General features: G+C 43.0%; 1 protein-coding gene across 2 annotated transcripts in view; it reads right to left on the reverse strand.

Moving 5' to 3' along the window:
• LOC101522617 (phospholipid-transporting ATPase FetA-like) overlaps window positions 1-14780 on the reverse strand; it is a 106408-nt gene that overhangs the window by 32803 nt on the left and 58825 nt on the right. The window lies entirely within an intron of this gene.

Here is a 14780-nt window from a genome sequence, read left to right on the forward strand (position 1 = left end):
TCTAAGTCCCCCAGAACCAGACTGAACCAACAGAAACACCACCTCTCACCAGACCATGTCCCCAGAGAGCAGGGCTACCCTTAGCCCGAGCACAGCTGGGACAGGGTGCAAGCAGTTCTTCCTCCATTCCTAGAGCTTTTCCTGACATCTGGGGCCTCCTTGCAGAAATTCCACATTTCGTCTTACTGTGCTGGTTGGTGATTAGTCTTTAGAGCTTCATTTTGTGGGGCTGGTTGGCATATCAGGCGAATTCTCCACCTACAGCTGCTAGCATCCCAAATTGGCACTGACTCAGATCCTGGCTGCTGCATTTCCAATCCAGCTCCCTGCCAATGGCCTGGGGAAGCAGTAGAAGATAGCCCAAGTCTTTGGGCCCCTGCACCCTCATGGGAGACCTGGAAGAAGCTCCTGGCTCCTCAGCTCAGCTTCAGCTATAGCTCTGGCTATTGTGGCCATTTGGGGAGTGAACTGGTGGATGCAGAATCTCTCTGTTTTTCCTTCTCTCTGTAACTGCCTTTTCAATGAAAATAAACAAGTTGAAAAAAAAAAAACTTCACTTTGCTTCCTTTCAGTAGGAAGAAACAGACAAGAAATTGTCAGTTTGGTGATTGCGACAAATCCCAGAGGTTACTTGCTCATTACCAGTCTGTCAGACCCAAAAGGAGCAGTTTCCCGTTTAGCAAAACATGGCTCCCATAAAGACTATAGTACATAACTCCGTTTTGTCACGCTTGACAAAAGAGACTTCGAATCAAAGCTATTGAAGCTCCTGGGCCTGCTCATCCTTTGGCCTAGGCTGGGAGGTCACAGTAGCAAGAGGAGCTGGGGCTTTTGACAGCACAGCCTGCTGTCCTACCCCACCTGCTACAGCCCTGCCTGGCAGCCCCAGATCAACCCCATGACTGTCTTGGCCCACCTGCGCAGCAGCTCCAGCCAGCTTCTGCAGCAACCCCAGCTCACCACACAGCCAGACCTGTACCATCCCACCTTCCCCACCTCTGTGCATGCCCCAAACTCCCTTTCTGTGTTCCCCAACCCCAAATATCTCTTCTGTGCTGCAGAAACCCCCACATCCATGATGTTGCAACTTGGAACCAGCACTAGCTAGAAATTCCCATTACAGGGTGTAGCCTGTGTCTTTATAATGCCACGCTAGCATTAGGGTGGCAACACTCCATTCCTATCATGCACCTGAGGCCCTGATATTTCTGAAAGTTTTAAAAAAGGGCATAGAAACAGGTGGTGCTTAGCCCCAACCCAGAACCACTCCCTAATGCCTCCAGGCAGTCTAAAGACTCGGCCTGTGACCTTGTTGAGGCCCCTTCTTTCTTGAGCTGCAACCCTGCACTTATGCCTTGAGTGTGCACTTTGCAAGTAAATAAATCTGGCTTTTCTGTTGGCCTTCAACTATATCTCTTCCTTGAATTCCTTTTCCAGTGGAGTCAAGCAGCCGAACTTGTATAGGCACCCTCTTCCAATTGCCCTTTGCACCCAGGCTGCTCTCTGGCATCTTTCAACTCAAGTACACTGCTCCTGTGCCTCACAAATACAGTCCTAATTCACAAAGGGAATTCAGACAGCCTTGTCCCAGGCACTCTGGACACAGGGAAAGATGCGGGTGCAGCTGTGGGTCAGCAAGAAGTAACTTTCTTGAATATGCTTCCCATGCCTGCCAAATGTCCCCCCGAAAGCATTTTCCAAAATTGGGGGTGGGAGGTAGAAGGATGGAATGTTCAAACCAGAAAGATATCCACTTCAGCTTGCTTCAAGAAGCAAGAGTGTATTATAGCCAACTACACTGACAGTGTCCTGGCACATCTACCAATAAAAAAAGCAAACAAACCCTAAGAGCTGGTAAGAACTCAACTATTTTTTTTTAAAGATTTATTTATTTTAATTACAAAGTCAGATATACAGAGAGGAGGAGACACAGAGAGGAAGATCTTCCATCGATGAATCACTCCCCAAGTGAACCGCAACAGGCCGGTGCTGCGCCGATCCGATGCCAGGAACCAGGAACCTCTTCCGGGTCTCCCACGTGGGTGCAGAGTCCAATGCACTGGGCTGTCCTCGACTGCTTTCCCAGGCCACAAGCAGGGAGCTGGATGGGAAGTGGAGCTGGCCGGGATTAGAACCGGCGCCCATATGGGATCCTGGGGCGTTCAAGACGAGGACTTTAGCCGCTAGGCTGCGCCGCCGGGCCCAAGAACTCAACTATTTTAAAAACATTCCTTCATTTGATAACCATCCAACATGTATTTGCTATGCAAGGCATTTTCAACAGTAAAGAGATGAATAGGATATACTTTCTACCCTGGAGGCTCATAATTTTGCAGCTGAGATCTTCATTAATTGTTTTGAACCGACTCAACAAATGAGATAAAACTCCCATTATGGGTGAGGATAGACTGCACACTAGACAAGTTAAAACATGAAGATAAAAAAAAAAAAAACCTAGTGCTAAGGGCTGTGAGGAAAATAAACAAATTAATAGGATGAAGAGGATCTTGGCAGGGTTGGCTCCTTCAGAAAGAGTTGCAGAAGAGGCATCAGTGAACGCTGGCAAGCATGGACGTCACACAGAGACTTGAGGACAGACACTGCAGGAAGGGGAAGGGCCCAGGCAGGAGTTCATCTGTTCCCTGACATGATGTGTAGCTCGCCTGAGTAGATCTTTCTAGCCTGAAATAACTTCTACAAAGAAGTTTGAAGGCAGGACCCTACTGGCTTGCTGGACTTAGTAGCACTAGTGATAAGTGTGATGCTAATGTAATTTCCATTTTTTAAGCCATAAAAGTGTTTTATTTTCTCCTAAAATCTACAATTCCAAGGAAAACTCTTTTTTTCTGTATCTAGGGTAAGGGGGGAGATAAAGAGAAAAGCCCACCCAGCCTCCCACCCATCCCAGGGTCCCCAACCTGGGGCATGCTTTGAGGCCACTGCTTAAGTGGTTTTGACATTTGAACAGTTCTGATTTGCTGCCAATCTCACGATTTCAAGCACGATGAAATCTCTCCTGAATCCACTGGCTGACATAATCCACCTTAGAGTCTCTGTTTGCCCAGATTTTCACCACCAACAGATGGCTGGGGTGGTTGATCAATTTGTTCTGTCCTTCATCCTCTGTTGAGGTATCAAGTGTCCTCTGCAGGTTCTGATGAACTACCACGTCCTCCATGTGCACCTAGATATGCTGTCCATTGCTCAGTCTGAGCCTCTGACGAGGCTAATATCCATTTTTTTAAGGACAGTTATTCTTATTCCCATGAGACCTGCTGGGGTCCATGCAGTGGGTGTGGAGCACACGAAGGTGTGAAGAGAACTGTTCCATTACAGGCAAGTCCTCTAGGAATTTCCTGCTGCATGGCAGGGCCCAATGGATGTCTCTCCAACCACCTGAAGGCAGTTCCACCTCCCTTTGCATGGACACTGGACCACCCCACTGAGAATTCTGTAATCTACTGAGGCATTATTTGCCATGGAGTTGGTTTTTAATATCAATGTGAGCTTGGAAGTAGATGTTGCTGATAATGCGTTGTAATCGGACCTTTCCCTATTCATGCTGTCTCGGTGGGAATCCATGTTTAGGGTTCTTCTTTCCTTGATCTTTGGGTCCCTCCTTCTGTGATGCATTTCCTCCCTTAACTGATTCAAGATTAAGTTGAAGAATGAGGATTGTAGTAGGGATGTGTTACTGATTGATATGTCTTCTACTGAAAACTACCTTACCACAGGATTAGGATGGCTGATATCCTGCCTCAAGGTGAAAAAACTGGCAGAATTATCCTTAGGAATTCCCATTTGATCAGGTGTGAAAAGTCAGTGCCAGAGTTTGTGACAGCTTCTGTATAAATAAATAGGACAGCTTTCTTGCATTGTCCATTATGATCATGAAATCGTAGCGGTCCATTTCTTTTTCTTTACACCTATTCTACATACCCTTCTCAAGCTCTGAACTCAGCTGGAGCTGGACTCCAGCAGAGACCCTCCAAACTACCTTTCCTCTGTTATTCAGGAGGTAGAAACAAAGATAGACAATGATCCTACAGCTAGTTCACTCCACAGATACCCATGATTCAGGAGCCAGGAACTCAGTCTGGGTCTTGCAGGTGGGAGGCAGGGGTCTGGCTGCTTGCGCCATCACCTGCTGCCTCAGAGGGCCTGAATTAGTGGGAGGCTGGAGTCAGGAAACAGGGAGTGAGACGGTGCTCTCATACAGGTTGTAAGCTTCTTAGCAACTCGATCCAGTGCCTGTTCACTTTCATTAGCATTTCAGATGGGTGCCAGTTTCAGTCCTGGCTGTTCCACTTCTTCTTTTTTTTAAAGATTTATTTATTTTTATTACAAAGGCAGATATACAGAGAGGAGGAGAGACAGAGAGGAAGATCTTCCGTCCGATGATTCACTCCCCAAGTGACCACAACAGCTGATGCTGCACCGATTCTGAAGTCAGGAGCCAGGAACTTCCTCCAGGTCTCCCATGCGGGTGCAGGGTCCCAAAGCTTTGCGCTGTGCTCGACTGCTTTCCCAGGCCACAAGCAGGGAGCTGCCAAGATTAGAATTGGTGCCCATATGGGATCCCGGTGTGTCCAAGGCAAGGACTTGAGCTGCTAGGCCACTGTACCGGGCCCCACTTTCATATTTTTTTTTTAATTTCTCTTTTCGGTTTATGGTCCAAAAGATCTTGGACTTGGTTTCAGCTTTGTTGTTGTTGTTGTTGTTTTAATGTCAACAATCTCATTTTTATATTCCAAGATTTTTGTTGTTGTTGTTCTTAGATTTTTATTCCTTTATTTTTTTTTCATTTTTAAAAATATTTATTTATTTTACTTGGAGGTCAGAATTACAAAGAGGGGGAGAAACAGAGAAACAGGCCCTGGCTCACTCCCCAAATGGCTGCCATGGTCAGAGTTGGTACAGTCCAAAACTGGGAGCCAGGAGCTTCTTCTAGTTCTGCCACATAGACAGAGGGGCACAAGGTTCTGGGGGCATCTGCTGCTGCTTTCTTAGGCAACTGGTAGGGAGCTGGATCAGAAGTGGAACACAGAAGACTAGAACCAGTACTCACATGGGGGTGCTGGCACTGTAGTCTGAGGATTAGTTTGCTATGCCAACATGTCAGCCTTCTTTTTTCCTTTTTTATTTAAGAAATCAATTCTTGTTTCATGTATGCAATTGCTTCTTTTAAGACTAGTTACAAAAATATGTTTGAACTTCTGTTCTTTTCTCATCCCTGAATTATAACTCTTTCTCCTGGGGTTGGTAATTCTGTTTGTTCATCCTCGTCCTCCTTCTTGTGCTATTGGTTTCCCTCTCATCCAGAGAGATATATCAATAAAAGTCTCAGTGATCCTTGCAGACTGCTGCAGCAGGATTTGTTTCTGTCGATAAATCTCATTTTCCTAATAGGTTACTCCTCTGAATTGGGAGCCATGAATGTGCCAACAGATGTTGTTTGACAAATTTCATCTTAGGATGCACAAGGAATGTGCAAGTGAACTTACTCCAGGTTGAAAGCTAAGTAGATTTTACTCTGAAGTGTTGACAATCACATTAAAAGTCCTAACCTCCTTCAGGTAGGTTGACAGATGTCTTTGAAAGGCACTTGTCTTGGAGAGTCAAGATGGCGGAATAGGGTAAGGACATACTTAAACAAATGGAGAAACATTAGCCAGGGTGACATTCCCAGGAGGGCACATTCCAGGAAATAGGAGAGGGCAGACAGACTGACAACGGGGGGCACCTGGAGACTGACAAACATGGGACAGCTGTGGGGACAATGGTGTGGTATTGCAGTGACCAGATCCCCCAGTGGCATTCAGCGAGCAGTGATCTGAACTCCACCAGAACTGGAACTCCACCAGCAACACGGTGGGAAGAGGAGTTCACTGGGAGCTTAGGAGGTGAACCCAGATAAAGCACTACCCATCTTGCTGTTTTGTTTGATTCAACTAGGAGAGAAGACAGAGCAGCAGATCCAAAACAGGCAGTGCAGGAACAGGGTGGATTTCACAGCCCAGACCCCCACTAGAGCCAAATCAGATGCCATCTTGTGTAGGAAGGCAAAGGCTTGGGACAGGACTGCAAATCCCCTAAGCTGGGAGTGAACTCATTTCTGGCTCAGTAAACTGCAACAACATGGCATCCTACAGGTTCCACCCAAAATATGTCCTGGAAGTCCCCAGAACCACTGGGCAGCAGATCAAGAACTCTAGTAGTGGCTCATAAGGTGCCATATTGTGCAGTGTGGCAAAGGCTTTGAGACTGCAGGGACAACAGTGAGCTGCACATGCATTGAGATGGGAGTCAACTCACTGTGCTCAGTGCATTGCACTGGTCCCACAGGGAAAATAAAACTACCTTTGGCATCTTACAATTCAAAATAGGTCCATGTGGCTCTCAGACCTAACAGCCAGCAGGTTCCAGCAAGATCAGCACCGCCAACAACCTAATTATTTAGGGTAACTGGTGTCTCCCAAATTCTGGTAACTGCTCAAACCAGAAGTGGGAGAGAAGCTGTACAGACAATGGTGCAGCCTCAGCAAAGAATCATAGGAAGTAGAGAGTGATGGTCCAGGACCTGGGGTTATGGAGACCCTGGTGGAAGTCTAACATAAGAACCCAGACCTGGAACTTGCTGGAGGGAGTGGCACAGTGACTACAAATAAAGAACTGTGTACCAACCACAATAAGTCAAATCAAATCGAATTGTAAACCTGTGGATAACACAGCTTAGAAACCTTTCCTACAGTAGCATCATTTTCTTCCTAAGCAGAAGAATCTGCTTACCAGAATTACAATGACCAAGAGCAAAAGAAGAGGCAAAGGCACAATGAATGGTGCTGAAGACTCCCCTGCAAAGGAGCAAAAGCCTTTGCCAACCTCAGAGTTAACTGAGGAATACATTGAGAAAATGGGGGATACAGAATTGAGAAAATTCATTATAAAGCTTCTTATCAACAATGAGAAGCATATACAGAACAGGAATTTAAAGAGTATGTCACACAGGAAATAGCAAAACTGAAACACTGAAACAAAATCAAGCCGAATTATTGGAAATGAAGGATGCAATAGAGCAAATTAAAAATTCAGTGGAAACTCTCCACAATAGAGTGAAGCAGGCAGAAGGAAAAAAATCTCAGAATTGAAAAATATTTCCTGTCGGGGTGGGGAGAACCCAAGTACCTATGAAACTGTGTCACATAATACAATGCAATTAATGAATTAAAAATAATAAATAATTAAAAAAAGAAAGATATTTCCTGTCACAATGGAGATACAATTGAAAACCTGGAAGCAGACCTGGGTCAAGCTAAAAAAAAAAAAAGTATTCAAGAATTAAGGGCCAAATATAAAGGGAAATTCTAGAAGGCGCAGAAGAGAAGCTGGGTTAAAAACCGTATTTGATTAAATAATAAGGGGAATTTTCCCTAAACTAGAGAAAGAATTGGGAAACATCATCCAGGATGGGTACAGGAATCCCAACAAGGTTAACCAAAAGCAATCTTCACCATGACACATGATAATCAAGCTCTCTTCAATCAAACATAAGGAAAAGATCCTTAAATGTTCACATGAAAAAAATCAGTTGACATACAGAAGAATGGCAAATAGACTCGCAGCTGACCTCTCACAGGAAACTTTACGTTGTAGGTCAGAAGAGAATAGAGTGACATAGCCCAGATTCTAAACGGAAAAAATTGTCGGCCCAAGATAACATGTCCAGCAAAGCTTTCCTTTGTCTTTGAAAATTAAGTAAAATTCTTCCACAAAAAGAAAAATTGAAAGAATACACCTCTTCCAGACCTGCCCTACAAATGATACTTAAAAATGTTCTCTTGACAGAGAAAAGTAAGAGTAGCCACCAAAACCAAAGACAAATGTGAACAACAGCCCAGTTAAAAAAGAAAAAAAAAAAAAACAACAGAAAACTAAATCAGTGAACAACCCACTGCTAAAATGACAGGACCAAACTGCACCTGTTTATATTAACCCTGAATGTAAATGGCTTAAACTCATCAATCAAAGACCATAGATTAGTAGACTGGATTTAAAAAATAACACCTATTTGTTGCCTACAGGAGACAAATCTTACCAAAAAAGATCAATGGAAATTGTATCTCATGGATTTTGATGTTTTTGTTTTTAGTTTCATTTATTCAAAACACTTAAAGTGTTAAATTAAATTAAACTCATTAAATTCATCACTGACTTCATAAGTCATACAGTAGCATCATTTTCTTCAAGAGGTTCTTGATTTTTCATTTCTTCAGCAACACATTAATCATTCAGTAGCATGTTATTTAACTTCATGGCATTATAAATTTTTATTTTCTTCCTGTTATTGATTTTGTTTGTGGCTTTTCATTTAAGGGGATGTACAGTAACTATAATGGAGACTATCATATCCAGATGTGAGGATACAATACAGTATGCATCTGTTCTTCCAGATCAAAGATGAACTCCCAATGAAACTGTTAAATACATCTTGACAATAGGATGCTGGATTCTGCCCTTGTCCATGCCCACAATGATGGATTTATGACTGTTTGTGAAGAACTATACTATTGCAATAATATAGGGGAATTCAGTGGGAGGGAGAGCATTTAGAGAGGGTGTAAGGGAAGTTACAGGGCCTAGAGAACTGTATCATAAAATAATAATAAGAAAAAATGAAAAAAAGAAAGGCATTTTTCTTGTTCGAGCCTGGGAGACAGATATCTACACTTTCTTGCCATGTGTGTGCTGTGTGGGTGGCAGGATGGTACAGAGGCCAGTAGTTGTCCACTTTGTTTCATGGAAAAATTTGTAATTAATTATTCTGAATATCACCCCCCATCCCATTCCTGCTCTCTAGCTTGGAGCACTCTTAAGCTCTAGCAGATAGAATGTGTTGTCTCAGAAGCCCACAGTCCCCTGGCTTTCAGACCTGTCTGTGTAGAAAAAGCTATCAACCTCTTGGGTCATTTGACGGATGCTTTTCCTATGACTGAGAAGTCAGGTGTTGCTTTGCTGCTTGTACTTTGATGCAGACTAACCAGGAAGTCATGATGTCCATCTTTAAATGCCCTAGAGTGAACACAGTAGCCCAGATAGCATGTCATCCCTATTGAAGAGAAGTCTGCAGGAGTCACCTCACAGATGTGGGATTTGACAGAGGCTGCTCTGTCAGCAGGGCTTTTCCCAACAGGTTTAGCTGCTGCTACCTGCTGGTTGCTGTCTCTGCCTTATGAGGGCGGAGAGGAGAAGCAAGAGCTTGCTGAAGACACATTCACAGATCCCTCTACACTGCTCTTCTTGGCAGCGGCAGTTCTTGGGCCTGCTCATCCCAGACCTTCCTGCCACTCCTCCCCATGTTTCCTGCCTCCCACAAAGGTTTCTTCCTTGTTTTGCTTGACTGTACATTCTAGAAACTTCCTAAGAAAGTATGTAAGGGTAAACTTTTTGTCCTTACACATATGGATATTCCTTTACACTTGCACTTCATCGATAGCTCCACTGGATTTAAACTAGCAGGCTTCAAATCATTTTCTGGTAGAGTTTTAAAGGGACCAATCTGCATCTTCTTCTGTTGTTGAGAAGGTCAACAACAGAATTTATTTATTTATTTATTTATTTATTTATTTATTTATTTATTTTGAATTGGCAGATCAGATTTATGGACAGAAACAGAGAGGAAAAATCTTCCATCTGCTGGTTCACCCTCCAAGTGGTCACAATGGCCACAGCTGAGCTGATCAAAAGCCAGGAGCCAGAAGCTTCTTCTGGGTCTCCCACACGGGTGCAGGGTCCCAAGGTTTTGGGCCATCCTCAACTGCTTTCCCAGGCCACAAGCAGGGAGCTGGAGGGGAAGTGGAACAGCCAGAAAACAAACTGACACCCATGTGGAATTCCAGAACTTGCAAGACAAGGATTTAGCCATGGAGCCAATGTTTGATTCCTGGTGCCTGCACCTGACCTTTTCTTCTCTGAAGAAGATATCGAGATCTGCCCTTTTTAAAAAAGTAATATTTTATGTATCTGAGAGAGAGAGAGAGAGAGAGAGAGAGAGAGAGAGAGAGAGAGAGAACTTATTTGTTGGTTCATTTATCAAATGCCTGTAATGGCTAGGGTGGGGCCAGGGCTGGAGCCAGGAGATTCATCTCAGATCTCCCACAGGGTTGGCCAGAACCCCAGTACTTAGCCATCCCCACAGCTTCCAGCCTTGCATGGACAGGAAGTTGTAGTCAGCAGACAAAAATGGGAATCAACCCCAGGCATTTTGATATAGAACATATGCATCTTGACTTCCAGGCTAAATACCCACTTCTGGGATATGTTATAATGTCTTTACAAGTCGCTTATCTGCCATGTGAAACAGGACTTGTGTGTTTTACTTTTGTCTCTCCAGGTAGAATATTGAGGCTGAGAAGTTGCACCTAGATAATTAGGTGTAATGAATGAATAAAATGATGTATGTAAAGCAATAATATGTATTGATGTGGATAAAGCCCTTCTCTTAAAGCCTCAAATGGGTCCACACCATGAGGATGTTACTTAATCTTACATAGCTTTATGATTCTCATAATATTTGATAATTCTCAATAAATGTGATTGATAGCTTGAGAAGTCACAATCCTATTTTTTGCCATTATTTTCTGTGACACTTCATATTTTTTTTTTATTAGAATGGTGGAGTTAGAGAAAATAAGAGATAGAGAGAAAGAGAGAGAGAGAGAGAGAGAGAGAGAGGATTTCAATTCCAATTCACTCCCCAAATGGCTCCAATGGTTGAAGCTGAGCTGATCTGAAGCTGAAGCCAGGAGTCAGGGGCCTCTTCTGGGCCTTTCATGTGGATGCAGGGCCCAAGGACTTGAGCTATCCTCCACTACCTTCTCAGGCCATTAGCAGAGAACTAGCTCAAAACTGGAACAGCTGAGACGCAAACATCTATATGTGATGCTGGCGGCTTAGGTGAAAGCTTAGCCTACTCTGCCACAGTGCCAGCCCTGATATACTCCACTGTGTCTCAGTTTACTTGACTGTCATATGGAGAAAATACTTTCTGACTCGTTTATTGTTTATGGATATAGCAAAGCCACAATTGATGTGAAAACATTCCCACAAGTTAAAACCCCTCTGCAGAGGCCCAGTTTTGTCACTGCTCTGCAGACAGAAAAATAAGGAGCTGGGTCCCCAGTCTGAAGAGAAACCAAGGCTCAACGACCTAGCTCACTGCCTACTGATGCATGCTCCTCACCTTGGCAAAAAGTGTACCGTGTCGATAGCTAGAACCATCCTGAAGAACAGAAAGTTAGCAGGGGGAATCACAGTTCCGGACCTCTGGACATACTATATGGCAGTGGTTATCAAAACAGCGTGGTACTGGCACAAAGATAGAAAGGGAGATCAATGGAGCAGAATAGAAACACCAGAAGGAAACCCACACAGATACAGCCAAATAATCTTTGACAAAAAGACAAACGACAATCCAGGCAAATGGGAAGGTCTGTTCAATAAATGCTGTTGGGACAACTGGTTGATAGCCTGCAGAAACAAAAAAATAGATCCACATCTCTCACCATACACTAAGATCAGATCTAAATGGATAACAGATCTAAACCTACATCCAGAAACCTTCAAACTTTTGGAAGAAAATGTTGGAAACACACTGGAACACTTAGGGGTAGGCCCTCACTTCCTAAAAAAGACTCCAAATGCAGTAGAAATCGAGACCAAAATAAACAATTGGGACCTCATCAAACTAAGAAGCTTCTGTACAGCTAGAGAAACAATCAACAAAGTAAAAAGGCAACCCACAGAATGGGAGAAGATCTTCGCACACGACATAGGTGATAGAGGGCTGATCTCCAGAATATACAAAGAGCTACAAAACAACCAAAATGTCAAAACAAACAAGCCACTCAAGAAATGGGCACGGGAAATGGGCAAACACTTCACAAAGGAACAAACCCAAATGGCAAATAAACATATGAAAAAATGCTCAAGTTCCCTGGCAATAAGGGAAATCCAAATTAAAACATCAATGAGGTACCACCTAACACCAGTAAGACTGGCCCACATGAATAAAAGCACCAACAACACTTGTTGGCGAGGTTGCGGGGAAAAGGGAACCCTACTCCACTGCTGGTGGGGCTGCAGGCTGGTACAGCCTCTGTGGAAATCAGTATGGAGAATATTTAAACAACTCAAATTCAACATACCGTATGATCCAGCAATAGCACTCCTAGGAATATATCCAGAACACTTGTTTTATGAGAAACCAACATGCACTCCTATGCTCATAGCAGCACAATCAGTAATTGCAAAAACATGGAAGCAACCAAAATGCCCATCAACAGAGGATTGGATAAGAAAGCTATGGTTCATCTACTCCATGGAATACTACTCAGCTATTAAAAAAAACAAAATGCAGTTCTTTGTGGCCAAATGGGCCAAACTGGAAACCATAATGCTAAGGGAAATGAGCCAATCCCAAAAGGTTAAATACCACATGTTTGCCTTAATTTAAGATGATATGATGTTATGTATAACATGTTATGTTATGTATGTTATATGTTGTGTATAAACTAAAATTGAAATGTCAATGAGGTGGTCACAGAAGGTGGTTAAGAACTCGCATTTACTTTTACCATATTGGTTACTCATTACTATGTCAATTAATTCCATAATGATGTAAATTTGTGCTGATGGTATGTTGGAGCTTTCAATTGACTGGGATGATGCTCTGCTGGCTCTGTCTTCAGACCAGAGAGGGTATACCTAAGAAGCCGTTGGACTTGACTGGACAATAAGATGCTGGACTCTATGTTTGGTATACGCTTGCAATGGGGGAATCTCAACTGAACTTGAGCTGTGGTTATGCAACAAGGTGGAGGAATCCACCATGGTGGGAGGGTTTGGGGAGGGGTGGGGAGAACCCAAGTATCTATGTAATTGTGTCACATAATACAATGTAATTACTGAAGTTAAATAATAAATATATAAAAAAAAAAAAAGTGTACCGTGTCACCTCCCTGCATTGCAAATTGTGATTGTCCTCGCCACTAAAAAGCCAGAAGAAACCTTGTTCAATTGCTGAGAACTACACACTCAATAGGACAAAGAGGAAGATACCAGATACTCATTTCTGATCTCAAAGCTCAATGAACTCTCCTTGTTTTCTAAAACAGTATTTTTTAAAACAGGGGATTTTGAAAAATAGCAGTGATGTTTCTCATAATAAACTGAGTAGAAAAAAGCAAGTTGTCATTCCTATATTAATAACAGGTACATAGAAAAAGCAAGCATCTGAATTTTCAAAGTCTAACCAACGAAAATAAAAAATGGAGAGGCATGACTTAAATGCAGGTGCAGCTAACTGAAGCTGCTCAGTTATACAAAGTAGTGAAGAAATTCTATGAAATTCTAACCAGAGTAGAGGCAACCTGTATTAGAGCCCATGGAAGTTAGTTACTTCACTAGTCTCCCACATAAACTTCTATCACCAATGCTATGTATATTATACTATGTATACACTATTATATTATATACAATGTATATTATACGATTATACTATGTATGATAGTGCTCTTCAAGCTGTGATGTCTTTGCGGAATACCCTATTTTTCCAACAGAAACTTCACAGAGCAGGTAAACACCCAGCTGCTCATTTGGAAAAAAAGACTTCATGAGGAGAAGGCCAGAACAAAATCCAGGTGACCTTGCCTACTGCAGCCAGCATCCCCCAGCAGACCCTGAGATTTCTTTAAGGAAATTAAGTTTGAAAATCATCAGTTTAAGTAAAGTGGACTTTTAGTCTAAGTAAAGTTTTATTGAAATGGTCATGTGTAAAACAATAAGCAAATAAAAAATAATTGATTCCAGTACCATCAGTCAAAGCATAATATACTCTTTAAATTTATAAAATTATTTTCACTTTGTTTAAAAGGGACAGAAAAAAAAGAGAGAAAGGGAGAGAGACACGGGGGGGGGGGAGCACAGACTGACTTTTATTTTCTATTGCTGGCTTACTTTTCAAATTCCTGCAATTGCAACAGCCTGGGACCAAGCCAAAGCCAGGTGCTTAGAACTCAATCCAGGTCTCCCATGTGGCTGGCAGGCAGCCAAGCAGCTGATTCATCATTTGCTGCCTTCCAGGATTCACATTAGCAGAGAGCCAGAATTGAAAGTACAAGATCTAGGACCTGAAGGAGGCATTCAAAGTTACACTAAGGTCAAAGTGGGATCTCCAAGTATTCCTTAACCACTGTGCCAAATGCCTGTCCCAATAAATATTTTGAAAATACAGTTCATTTGGGGCCAGTGTCGTGGCACAGTATGTTAAGCCTCCACTTGCAGTGTTGAGATCCCATATGTGCACAAGTTTGAGTCCTGGCTGCTCCACTCCTGATCCAGCTCTCTGCTAATGTGATGTACCCAGTTCTGGCCATTATGGCCATTTGGGGAGTGAGCCAGCAGATGGAAGAGCTGTGTGTGTGTGTGTGTATGTGTGTGTGTGTGTGTGTGTTTCTCTCCTCTTGTAATTCTTTTTCGAGTAAAAATAGGTTCCTTTATGTACTGAATGTTTCATCTATTTGAGAGTGAGGAGAGAGACAGCTCCCATATCCTGGCTTACTTTCCAAATGCTGACACAAGCCAAAAATCTACAGCCAGAAAATTCATTCTGGTTGTCCATGGGGCTGGCAAGAACCCAGCTACTTGAGCCATCACCAAGTCGGCTTTCCTCAAGGCTGCAGTCAGGAGCCAGAGTACAGGAGGGAACCCAGGCACTCTGACAT

The sequence above is a fragment of the Ochotona princeps genome, chromosome 14 (assembly GCF_030435755.1).
Source record: "Ochotona princeps isolate mOchPri1 chromosome 14, mOchPri1.hap1, whole genome shotgun sequence".
NCBI classification, from domain to species: Eukaryota; Metazoa; Chordata; class Mammalia; order Lagomorpha; family Ochotonidae; genus Ochotona; species Ochotona princeps.